The sequence below is a fragment of the Dioscorea cayenensis genome, chromosome 17, assembly GCF_009730915.1.
Source record: "Dioscorea cayenensis subsp. rotundata cultivar TDr96_F1 chromosome 17, TDr96_F1_v2_PseudoChromosome.rev07_lg8_w22 25.fasta, whole genome shotgun sequence".
Classification (NCBI taxonomy): domain Eukaryota; kingdom Viridiplantae; phylum Streptophyta; class Magnoliopsida; order Dioscoreales; family Dioscoreaceae; genus Dioscorea; species Dioscorea cayenensis.
The window spans coordinates 11,558,228-11,572,095 of NC_052487.1; the positions used below are offsets into that span (position 1 = coordinate 11,558,228).

At 41.3% G+C, this 13,868-nt stretch overlaps 1 non-coding gene across 1 annotated transcript; it reads left to right on the top strand.

Moving 5' to 3' along the window:
* The first annotated feature begins 8,579 nt into the window (after positions 1-8,579).
* Positions 8,580-8,686, top strand: LOC120281519. The gene has a single exon (XR_005542659.1). It is a non-coding gene; the product is annotated as a small nucleolar RNA R71 (small nucleolar RNA).
* The last annotated feature ends 5,182 nt before the right edge of the window (positions 8,687-13,868 follow it).

Here is a 13,868-nt window from a genome sequence, read left to right on the forward strand (position 1 = left end):
AAATGGAGTATTTTAATTTGAACAATCACAATAATTCTCAACATATACAAAATGATCTATTGGGGCTTTCAGATTTCCCGTTCAATGAAATAAAATCTATTTACTTTATCATGATATGTGTATATGTGAATCTCTTAAGTATAATAAATGGAGTATTTTAATTTGAACAATCATAATAATTCTCAACATATACAAGATGATCCTTAGTATACTGATTTATAATTAGCCAGTAAATTAAATTACATTATGCTATGCAAGCCACTGCACAATCACATTACATTCTTTAAATAATCCTTTGTTAATGCGAATTTATTCATTAGCAATTTCCTAATTAAATAAACATGGTTTTTTTGCTTTTTATTTAGATATTTATAACAAAGATAATATTATATATGTAATATTTAAATTATATATTTTAGGAACAAAGTGTGGGTACGGTCTGTAGTGTTGGAAAACACCATGAAATTGTACAAAACAATTAGAAACATGCAGAAGCTGATATGCTAAGTGTTGTGCACATTACTCCATTAGTGTAAGGGTCATCAAGTAATAGTGTGTGTGAGTAGGGTTGTCGAATCCACAAGAACTAGAGATTACTAGTATTAGCTCTCTTCTCGTTATCTAGCTAACAACCAAGTTATCAATGAGTGAAAAGTTAACTTAAATTCAAGAGTGAAAAGGACTAAAGTCAAGAGTCTAAGAAGCGAATAACCAATAAGAGAAGGTGTCCTGATAAGATTTCACTTAGGATTAATGAATTAAGGTAATTGCAATTAACATAAATTGAATCTTAGTACTGTTAGATCGGGGAATTTCAAGAATATTAATAAGCGCTTATGTATAAGTAATATGAAGTATTCTTTTCTTACATTGAGCATCACTTTTATAAAATTTTATCGCTTATTCGTGTGTATTTGTGTTCTTTTGTGCATGTAGGGTTGTGGCGACAAAATTGGATGAAGTTTTTGGATCAAACAATGGTGAAGACACAAGTTGTGCTCAAAGACATGTGTGTATGTGCCAACCTCCATTGTGCTCAAGAGAATACACAAAGTGGAAGGGCACAAAGGTAGTCGCACTCATTTGTTCCGACTCGTGCAATATTAGCAAGAGCTTGTCAATGTGGTTTCATTGAAGACACGATGCGATCTACAGCATGGATGTGTGCCCATTCATGTGGCCTTGATGAAAAGAGTGGATTCTAGAGCATTTCGGCGAAGTACTCTAGTGCGTAGGAAATGAAGACTTGGAAATTCACATGGGTGTGTGGATGCCTGATTCCAGCCCCTATAAATACCGCGTTTTGAGAATTATTAAAGAATCCTTTTACCATCTTTTGCCCATCTTTAGAGGCTCTCGCGGCTAGGGTTTGGAGAGGCTTTGGCTAGGTTTTTGGAGTGGTTCTATGGCCTTCGCCATCACGTTCCTTTGGAAGAAAGCTATTGGGGGACCTTTCGTCGGCATCGATTCGGCGAGGTGTGCCCTAGGCTTGACAAGGGAACCTTTGGAGAAGACGAAGCGGCTCCACAAGACCATCGATGTGGACTATAAGGGGGTTTTATCTACGGATAGCATGCTTTTATTTTCAATTTCATTCTTGATTGTGTATTGCTCCATGTAGAGCTAAACCCCCAGTGGGTGCTTGGACTTGTAAACCCTAAGATGATTTTGTTTCATTGACTCGTGCTTTGCTTCTTTAATTGATGTTTTAATTGACTTCCAACCTTGAATGCTTGTTATATTGATTTTCCCTTAGAGTGACACTAGGGTTGAGAATCTATCTTGGTAATCCTTGTGGATGAGTAACACTCTATTAGGGTTAGACAAAGCAAGGTTGGAGATGTCCGAGAGGGTGAGTCAAGAGGTAGCGGAACGTCCCATTTCCCTTCCGACGTGATTTATCCTATCTCCATGTTCCAAGAGTTCTTTGCGGTCATAATAGAGTGAAGTGCTAAGAGACAAACTCCACTGGGGCTTAGTTGAGCAAGCAATAGAGTGAAGTGTTGAAGTAATCCTTAGTGCTAGGGCTTAATTATGACTAGGGGTCTTTCACGTGGACCAAAGGGTTAGATTTATACTAGGGAATAGGGTTTATCACTTGGAGTTCCTAGAGCTTCCTGCAATCCCGCATAGTGTGAGGCATCGAGAGTATCCCTTTCTACTGGGGCATAGTGTAAGGGTTAGTCACGGTTGACCTTAGATTTGAGACCGTGTGTTTTTGGATTTTCAGGACTCGTTAAACTTTAATTAGGAGTCATAATTAGTAGTCTTGCACTTGATATAATAGTTCTAGGGTGAGCAATGTCCGGGTGCCCCATTTTCTTATCGATTGCCTTTACTTATCCCTATTGTGCTTCTTTTCTTTTCTTTACTTTTATTTGCATGGATATTGTTCACACAACTCCTCAATCGTTTTCACTATAGTTAAATAGCAATTTTTGTGGTTCTAAGCACTATTCTCTGTGGATACGACTACCCACTCACTGGGGTACTTTTTTACTTTGACAACCCATGCACTTGCGATACACACACGCAAGGGGTATGTCAAGTTTTTGGCGTCATTGCAAGGGAATAGGCGTTTTGGAAGCATTTTGCACTTTGCTATTTTAGCTATTCATCACTTGTTCTATTTCACACTTTCTTATTCTTCCATCATTCTAATTCGTTTTCTTTCTTTCTTTGATTTCATAAAAGATGATCAACACAACTGAAATATTTGATACAATTACGAGGATGGTTGAAGGCATAGAACAGAAGATGCAGTTGTTTGTAATACAGTCCACTTCATGTTGTTTCATGCAAGAGCAACCCATAATTAGCCACACTGCAGAAGAATCGGTTATCGATCACATTAATGAGATTCAGGATCAAAATCGTGAGCTAGACAGTGTGTTGTATCAGTTTGAAAAGTTAGCGCTGTCATCTATAAGCTATCATCTGGAAGAAAATTTAGAAAGGGTCCTTGCTCAGTTTGATTCTTCCTATCAAGAACAAAGACATGAAATTTTCTCATTGGGAGTTTCGAATACAGTCCAGGAAACTTGTGAGACACAGAATGTGGATATTGTGGAAGATCATTCAGACTCATGTGTATAAGAGAATAGCTCAGAGAACAATCTCAAACAAGATTCAACATAGTTTGAGGAAATTGATAGATTAAAGGAGAACAGATTACGACCATTCATTGAAGCACCACCTGAGTTAGAGCTCAAAGCTTTATCAGCATACTTGGAATATGCTTCTGGTGGAAGGGTCAAAGCTTCCTGTCATTGTAGCTTCAAACCTCTTTACGGATCAAAAGGACAAGCTTGTGAACATGTTGAAGAGACTTAAATCTACTATTGCTTCAAAGATTTCTAACATAAAAGGCATAAATCCCTCATTTTGCACTCATAAAATCCTAATGGAGGATGACTATAAGTCCGTTATTCAACCTCAGAGAAGATTGAATCCAAACATGAAGGAAGTTGTTAAAGTAGAGTGTTAAAACTATTAGATGCAGGAATTATATATCCCATCTCCGATAGTGCTTGGGTAAGCCCAACTCAAGTGGTGCCGAAAAATAGAGGAATGACAGTGGTGAGAAACGAAAGGAATGAGTTAATTTCGACCAGAACAGTCACAGGGTGGTGTGTATGCATTGATTACAGGAGGTTAAACGATGCAACTTGGAAGGATCATTTTTCGTTGCCATTTATTGATCAGATGTTGGATCAATTAGCCGGGCATCAGCTTTATTATTTCCTTGACGGTATGTCAGGATACTTCTAAATTCATATTGCCCCAGAAGATCAAGAGAAGACAACATTTACTTGCTTCTATGGGACCTTTGCTTATAGAAAAATGCTTTTAGGGTTGTGCAATGCATCGACGACATTCCAACGTTGCATGACTGTTATTTTTGATGATCTCCTAGAAGACATCATGGAGGTGTTCATGGATGATTTCTTGGTGTTTAGAGATTCCTTCGACATTTGCTTAAGAAATTTGGAGAGAGTGTTGGTGAGATGCGAGGAAACAAATCTTATTCTTAATTGGGAAAAGTGTCATTTTATGGTCCAAGAAGGCATTGTCCTCGGTCACAAGATTTCTGACAACGCCCCTTGCGTGTGACCCGCAAGTACATGGGTTTGTCGAAGTAATAAATCCCAAGTGAGTGGGGTATCGTATCCACAGGGAGTAGGGAATAAAAATACCAAAATTGCTACTTAACCAAGTGAAAATAAATAACGATTATGTTGATAAGATGTGATGTAAACAAAAATAAAAGAAACAAGAATGAGAGACACAATTAAGTGAGAGGAAAGACAATCGATAGATGTGGGGTACTCGGACAATGCTCCCCCTAGGACTAATGTTTCAAGTGCAAGACCTACTATTATACTTCCTAACTAATGCTTTATGAGTCGTGGAAATCCTAAAGCACACGGTCCCAAACCTAAGGTCAACCGTGACTAACTCTACACTATGTCCCGGCAGAGAAATCGCTCAGTCTCAACACCTCACACTGTGTAAAGTTGCAAGGAGTTCTAGGGATTCCAAGTGTTAAACCCTATTCCTATGTGTAGATCTAACCCTTTGGTCCAAGCGAAAGACCCCTACTCATAATTAAGCCCCAGAAACTAAAGTCACTTCAATGCTTCATTCTGTTGCTCGTGCACCTAAGCCCTAGCAGAGTTCATCCTTTAGTTCTTCACTCTATTATAAGCGCAAAGAACTCTAGGAAATAGAGGTAGGATAAATCACACCGGAGGGGAAAATGGATGCTCCGCTACCTCTCGACTCACCCTCTCAACCCTCTCCAATCTAGCTTTGTTTTACCCTCGTGGTGTGTCACCCATCCACAAAGATTACCAAGATGAACTCTCAACCCTAGTGTCACTCTAAGAGAGAAATCATTCAACAAGCATTCAAGATTGAAACTCAATTAAAACATCGATTAAGGAAAGCATAATAAAAGGTCAAAGAAACAATAACATCCTAGGGTTTACATAATCCAAGTACCCACTAGGGGATTTAGCTCTCCATGGAGCAAGATACAATCAATAATGAAATCGAAAGTAAAAACAAGTAATCCATAGGAAAACCCCCTCGGTATTATGTCGATGGTCTTGTGGAGTAGACTCGTCTTCTCCAAAGGTTCCCTTGTCCACCCTAGGGCACACCTCACCGGATCAATGCTGACGAAAGCTTCCCCAAAAACCTTCTTGCAAGTAGAGCGCGGTGTCGAATCCGTAGAACCACTCCAAAGACTTGCCAAAAGCCTCTCAAAACCTTAGCCGACGACCTCCCAAAAGATAGAGAAAAGTTGGAGAGAAGGGTGAAAAGATCTCATGAAAATCGGGTTGAATCGCGGCTTAAATAGTGCTGGAATCGGGCATCCACACGCCCCTATGGATTCTCCACACGGGCTTGTTGAATTTCCACACGGGCGTGGGGAATTTCCACACATCCGTGTGGATTCTCTGGAAACCTGTTTTTCAGCCGGCTGTGAACAGTAACTGCTACAGTGTATTGTTATAGTGATTTGCTACATTAACCTGCTACAGTAGTCCACCGAAACACTTCCAATTCCACACTTTTCATCAAGGCAACATAAACGGGCACATGTTTATGCCGTAGATCACAACTCTTTTTCAATCAAAAGCCTCATTGGTGAAGATCTTGCTATCAATGCACAAGTTGGGATACACAAATGTGACTGCCTTGGTGCCCCTCCAACTCATTGTAATGACTTAAATACATGGAAGTTGGCATACATTCACGTATCTTAGAGCCCCACTTATGTCTTCGCGTTTGTTCCTTCCAAGATTCTACCAGATAGTGCGTTCACGATCTACTTTTGGCTTCTTTTCTTAATACTTAGCTTCACAACCCTACATGCGCAAAAGAACACAAATACACATGTATCAGCACTTAAACCTGATAAAAGTAATGATCATCGTAAGGAAAGAACACTTTGCATTCTTAACACACAAGCACTTATCATCTTTTCATCATCTCGAATAGCGTCCACTAGGCCCATCCCTAGGACGAGTCTTGTAATGTAAGGGCTAGCGAATAATACTCCCACTCTTACATACTGACCTGGTGCCTCAGGAAGTCTGCTACTACGTGCCCCAAGTGAATCGATATGTCCTAGACCATGGAATATAAATTAAGTAGCTCTTGTCGGCTCAGAACACCTGTGCTGTCGCCTCGGCCATTCACAGATCTGCTAAGGACTGAGTGTAAGTATCTGTATCTTGGCTGGGACAACCATGAAGCCTTGGACACTCCCAATTCATGCTACCCTCGTCTACATAAAGCTCGGTATGCCTGTTGTAGGGTCAGGGTGCCGGGGTAATCTATCGGCAAGTGTCTACACTCCATGTTTGGGGCTTGTTGTTGTTGAAAACTTGGTGGTGCTATGGCCTTTTGCTGTCCTTGGTTAGTCCATGAGAAATTGGGATGGTTCTTCCACCCTTGGTTGTAGGTGTTGCTATAAGGATTACCTTGTACCCTTCCTGAATTGCCAACAAAGTCTACTTGTTAAGTCGGGGTTGAAGTCGCAATTGAAATAGGACAGTCAGACGGCATATGTGAACCCCGACAACCATCACAACTCGTGATCGCGGCCACCCTCAGTGAAGTCAATGCATCCAATTTCTTTCTCGGGATGATGCTCAGGATTCGAAAATTCAATGTGTGCCATGACATGGAAGCATGATGAACATAACCTTTTTAAGGTAGAAGGAGAGTTTTTGAGCTTGCTACCACGTAAGGGTTCTTCACCCTTGTTTCATTTTTGTGCTTCCCCAACAGGCTTGGGGCATTTCTTGTGGCGTCTCCTCGCTCGCTTCATCTTATGGAGCATCTTCTTTATGATCCCTGGAGTAGATGGTATCTTCTCTTCTAGACCAAGCATCATTACCTATTCGTTCTTCATTTCTTGGTCTAGGAACCCCGCATATGGGTCTGGATTCAACATTTCTTGCACATATTCATCGATTAGTTCATCAGTAGTGTCAAGAAAATAAAGAGTAACATCAAAGTTGAGAGAATGTCGCATGGCTTCAGTGAGGCCGTATGTGAGCTTCTCATCTCCAACCCTTAGTGTTAACTCCTCGCCGTCTATGTCGATAAGTGCCTTGGAAGTGCACAAGAATGGCCTCCCAAGTATCAAAGGAACAGCTACATTCTCATCGACATCCAACACTACAAAGTCTACAAGAAATATGTACTTGTCCACCTTGCCAAGTATGTCTTCAATAATGCCCCTCGGATATCTCACTGTTCGGTCAGCCAATTGCAATGTCATCGGAGTGGGCCTAGGCTCTCCCAAGCCTAGATTCTGAAAGAACAAGTATGGCATGACGTTAATACTAGCCCTCGAATCTGCCAATTCCATCTTTTCACCCAAATTGCCAATGTTGCACGGAATCACAAAGCTTCCGCGGTCTTTCTTCTTACTCGGCATATTCTTTTGCAATACCGCTGAACAAGAGGCATCTAAGATCACCGATGCACTCTTCTCCAACTTTCTCTTGTTGGTCAAAAGGTCTTTCAAGAACTTAGGATACCGAGGCATTTGAGACAAAGCCTCCACAAAAGGAATGTTGATGTGCAATTGCTTGAATAGACCCAAGAACTTCTTGTATTACTCATCATTTTGCTTGTTCTTCAATCTTGAAGGATACGGGATTCTTGGCTTGTAAGGTGGGGGTACTACGTCCTTCTCTTTGTTAGCTATCTCCTCAACCTCCATGATCTCGGGTGCTTCAACATTGGTCTTCTCACTTGGAAACCTACCCTCAACTTCATGATCACTTCTCAAAGTGATCGCCTTCATATGTTCTCTCAGATTAGTCTCGGTATTACTCGGTGGGCTTCCTTGTGGCCTCTCCAATAGAGACTTCGCAATTTGCCTCACTTAATTTTCTAAATTGTGGAATGAAGCGGTGTGGTTGCGAAGTGTAGCCTCGACCGATTGGAACCGTGTATCCGATGATTGCACAAATCTAGTCAAGGCTTTCTCTAAGTCGGTCGTCCGGGTTTCCAAGCCTAAAACTCTATTCTCCATGTTTGGGGCTTGTTGTTGTTGAAAACTCGGTGGTGCTATGGCCTTTTGCTGCCCTTGGTTACTCCATGAGAAATTGGGGTGGTTCTTCCACCCTTGGTTGTAGGTGTTGCTATAAGGATTACCTTGTACACTTCTCGAATTGCCCACAAAGTCTAGTTGTTCAGTTGGGGCTGAAGTCACAATTGAAATTGGACAATCAGACGGCATATGTGAACCCCCACAACCATCACAACTCGTGATCGCGGCCACCCTCGGTAAAATCAATGTATCCAATTTCTTGCTCAATGCCTATACTTGGGCTGCTAAGGATGTAACTGCATCAATTTCATAGAGTCCGACCACTTTCTTCTTTTCCCTTGCATTCCATTGGTAGCTATTCATGGCCATTTCCTCTACCATCTGTCGGGCTTCTTCAGGGGTCTTGTTCTCCATTGTACCTCCTGCGGCGGCATCTAGAAGTTATCTTGTACTTGGATTAAACTCGTTATAAAAAGTTTGAATGATCATCCACTCGGGGAATCTGTGTTGTGGACACTTCCGCAATAGGTCCTTGAATCTTTCCTATGTCTCAAACAAGGACTCGAGCACCATCTGAATAAACGACGATATCTCATTGCGAAGCTTTGCCGATTTCCCCGAGGGAAAGTACCTTGCAAGAAAGGCTTTAACCATTTCATTCCATGTCGTGATGGATGGTCATTGTAAAGAATGTAGCCATTGCTTTGCTCTTACTTTTAGAAAAAATGGGAAAGCCCTCAATCTTATAGCATAATCCGCAGCACCGTGGATCTTCAGCATGTCACAAACTTCCAAGAAGTTTTTAATATGGTTGTTTGGATCCTCATCTGCCAAACCACTGAATTGCGCTGACTGTTGTATCATTTGGATGAATGCTGGCTTTAGCTTAAATTTTGGAATTGTAATCGAGGAACGCACAATACTAGATTAGACCCCAATACTGACGATCCTGGATAATCAGAAAGTGTTCTCTGTTGTTCATTCTGTTCTTCCATATTGTCAAACCCTTCAATTTCCACATCAGCTAGATTTGACGGTTCTTACACAGGTACTTTACCCTTTCTTCTGAGTGTACGTTCAAGTTCAGGATCATCTTCAATTAATATCGAAGGGTTCCGTCGGGTCATAACCTGAAGCTGCACCAAAATAAAAAAAACAAATCAGAACGATGATGGAATAAGAAGGTGTGGAGTAGAATGAATGATGAATGGCTAAGATAACAAAGTGCAAAGTATCTCTAAATGCCTACTCCCCGGAAATGGCGCCAAAAAACTTGACAACACCCCTTATGTGTGACCCGCAAGTGCACGGGTTTGTCGAAGTAATAAAGTGCAAAGTATCTCTAAATGCCTACCTTCTCCGTATTATGTCGATGGTCTAGTGGAGTAGACTCGTCTTCTCCAAAGGTCCCCTTGTTTGGCATAGGGCATATCTTACTGGATCAATACCGACGAAAGCTCCCCCAATAACCTTCTTCCAAGCGGAGTGCGGTGTCGAATCCGTAGAACCACTCCAAAGACTTGTAAAAAGGCTCTTCAAACCCTAGCCGACGACCTCCTAAAAGATAGAGAAAAGTTAGAGAGAAGGATGAAAAGATCTTCCAAAAATCGGGCTGAATCGCGGCTTAAATAGGGCTGGAATCCGGCATCCGCACGCCCCTGTAGATTCTCCACATGGGCCTGTGAAATTTCCACACGAGCATGGGGAATTTTCGCACGCACGTGTGGATTCTCTGGGAACCTGATTTTCTGCCGGCTGTGAATAGTAACCACTATAGTGTATTGCTACAGTGATTTACTATAGTATCCTGCTATAGTGCTCCGCCGAAACATTTCGAATTCCACACTTTTTATCGAGGCAACATAAACGAGCACACATTTATGCCGTAGATCGCAACTCTTCTTCAATCAATGGCCTCATTGGTGAAGATCTTGCTATCAATGCACAAATCGGGATACACAAATGTGACTGCCTTCGTGCTCCTCCAACTCATTGTAATGATTTGAATACATGGAAGTTGTCACACATTCACGTATCTTAGAGCCCCACTTGTGTCTTCGTGTTTGTTCCTTCCAAGATTCCACCAATAGTGTGTTCACGATCTACTTTCGGCTTATTTTCTTAATACTTAGCTTCACAACCCTACATGCGCAAAAGAGCACAAATACACATGTATTAGAGCTTAAACTTGATAAAAGTAATGCTCATCATAAGGAAAGAACACTTCGCATTCTTAACATACAATCACTTATCAATTTCCCAATTGGGGATGGAAGTAGACAATGCAAAAATTGAAGTCATAGACAAGCTTCCCCCACCAACAAATGTAAAAGGAGTTTGTAGTTTCTTAGGACACGTGGGTTTCTATAGGTGGTTCATCAAGGACTTTCCGAAAATCACTCAACCGTTGACAAAACTCCTTGAGAATGATGCTCTCTTTGATCTTGGGAATGATTGTTTGGTTGCTTTTAATTTATTGAAAGAGAAATTAGTGCAAGCACCTATTTTGATTGCACTAGATTAGAACGAACCATTGGAGCTCATGTGCGATGCAAGTGATTATGCTATTGGAGCAGTTCTGGGGCAGAGGAAGGGTAAACAGTTCCAACAGATATACTATGCTAGTAAGACTCTCACAGGTGCTCAAGAGAATTATACACCTACAGAAAAAGAGTTATTAGTAGTGGTGTTTGCTTTTGACATGTTCAGACCATACCTCATTCACACACCCCTTACGAGTGCGTACCGTAAGTGCACGGGTTGTCAAAGTAATAAAGTACCCTGGTGAGTGGGCAATTGTATCCATAGGGAATAGTGATAAAAAACACAAAGATTGCTATTTAACTATGATGAAGATGATTCAAGAGTGGTGTGAACAATATCAATGCAAACAGAAATAAAAGAAAATAAGAAAGAGACGTAAGAGAATAATAGGAGAGGTAATCGATAGAAAGTGTGGTACCAAGACATTGATTTCTCTAGAACTATTGTTTCAAGTGCAAGACCAATCATTATGTCTCCTAACTAATGTTTAATGAGTCATGGAAATCCTATAACACACGGTCCCAAACCTAAGGTCAACCGTGACTAACTCTATACTATGCCCTAGTGGAAAGGAGTATTCTCGATGCCTTACTCTGTGTGGGGTTGCAAGAAGCTCTAGGGACTCCAAGTGATAAATCCTATTCCCTAATATAGATCTAACCCTTTGGTCCAACGAAAGACCCCTAATTACAATTTAGCCCCAGCACTAAGGATTATTTCAACGCTTCACTCTGTTGCTTAGCAGCTAAGCCCCAGCGGAGTTTCTCTTTTAGCACTTCACTCTACTATAACCGCAAAGAATTCTTGGAACGCAGAGGTAGGATAAATCACATTGGAAGGGAAAGGGGATGTTCTTCTAACTCTCGACTCACCCTCGAGATCCTCTCCAACCTTGCTTTGTCTAACTCTCATGGTGTGTCACTCATCCACAAAGATTACCAAGATGGATTCTCAACCCTAGTGTTACTCGAAGGGAAAATCCAACTCAACAAGCATTCAAGATTGGAACACAATAAAAAATATCAATTAAAAAAACATAATAAAAGGTCAATGAAACAATATCATCCTAGGGTTTACAAGTCCAAGCACCCACTAGGGGTTTAGCTCTACATAAAGCAAGATACAATCAATAATGAAATCGAATGTAAAATCATGCAATCCATAAGTAAAACCCCCTTGTATTTCGTATCGATGGTCTTGTGGAGTAGTCTCGTCTTTGACAATGCCCCTTGCGTATGTCCCGCAAGTGCACGGGTTTGTCAAAGTAATAAAATTCCAGGTGAGTGTGTATCATATCCAAAGGTAGTAGGGAGTAAAAATATTTAAATTATTTCTTAACTAAGCGAAATATAAATAGTGATTTGTGTGACAAGATGTAATACAAACAAAAGTAAAAAAGACAAGAGAGAGAGCACAAGTAAAGCAGTGGTAAGGCAATCGATATAAATGGGGTACTCGGATATTGATCCGCCTAGGATAATTATTTTAAGTGCAAACACCCTCTATTATGCTTCCTAACTAATACATTACTGAGTCGTGGAGATCCTTTAATACACGGTCCCAAATCTAAGGTCAACCATGCCTAACCCTATACATGTCCTAGAGGAGAAATTGAACAATCTCTCAACCTCACACTCGTATAGAATTGCGATGAGTTCTAGGGATTCTAAGTGATAAATCCTCTTCCTATCGTAGACCTAACCCTTTGGTCAAGGTGGAACGTCCCTAGCCACAATTAAGCCCTAGATGTTAAAATCACATCACCATTTCACTCCATTGCACTCGCAACTAAGCCCCAGAGGAAGGTCATCCCTTAGCCCATTCACTCTGCTATGACCGCAAAGAACTCGAGGAACTCGGAAAAGGGACGCTCCGCTACCTCTCGACTCACCCTCTCAACCTTCTCCAATCTAGCTTTGTCTAACTCTCGTGGTGTGTCCCTCACTCACAAGGGTTACCAACAAGAACTCTCAACCCTAGTTTTACTCTAAGGCAGTATTCATACAGTCAATACATTCAAGATTGGAACTCAATAAAAACATCAATTAATGAAAGTATAATAACAAGGTTCAATAAAACGAATACATCCTAGGGTTCACAATCCAAGTACCCACTAGGGGGTTTAGCTCTCCATGGAGGTAATTACAATCAATGAAATCGAATGCAAAAGCAATAAATCCATAGAAAACCCCCTCAATAGTCATGATGATGGTCTTCTGGAGAGTCCTCTACTCGTCTAAAGGTCTCTTTGTTTGGCCTAGGATACACCTCGCCGGATCGGTGCCGCTGAAAGCTCTCCCACTAACGGAGCGTGATGTCACAGCCGTAGAACCTCTCCCAATCCCTAGCCAATACCTCTCAAAACCCTAGCCATAGCCCTCTCTTAAGTTGGGGAAAAAATGTAGAAAAGAATGCTGAAATCGGGATTGAAATCGTCTTTTAAAGGGCTGGAATCGGGAATCCACACGCCCCTGTGGATATTCCACACGGGCTTGTGGAATTAACACACGGGCGTGTGGAATTTCCACACGCTCGTGTGGCTTCTCTGGCCAACTCCTTCTTCGGCCGGCTGTGAACAGTACCTGCTACAGTGCCCAGCTACAGTACCGGTCCGAAACACTCTCGGAACCATGCTTTTATTTAAGTAACGTAAACGGGCACACATTTACGTTGTAGATCGCTTTACTTCTTAAATGAGCGGCTGCGTTGGTGGAGATCTCGTTACACATGCACAAGTCGGAATACTTAGAATGTGATTGCCTTTGTGCCCCTCCAAATTATTGTGCTAGTTTGAATACAAGGAGGTTGGCACATATTCTAGCATCTTGAACCCGACTTATGTCTTCGTGTTTGAACCTTCTCAAGATTTCCTCCAAATGGTGCACTCAAGATCTACATTGGCTTCTTCTCTAAGATTCGGCTTCACAAACCTATATGCATGAAAGTAACATAAATACACACATATTAGTGTTAAAACCCGATAAAAGTAATGCTCATCATAAGGGAAGAACACTTCGTATTCTTATCACACAAGCACTTATCAGTATTCTCCAAAGGTTCCCTCATCAAGCCTAGAACACACCTTACCGAATAGAAGCCGATAAAAGTTCCCCCAATAACTATCTTCCGAAGGGACGCGATGTTGAAGGCTATAGAACCACTCTAAAAACCTTGCTAAAGCCTCTCCTAACTCTAGTTGCGAGCGCCTCCAAAGTTGGGGAAAAGATAGGAAAAAGATTGGAAA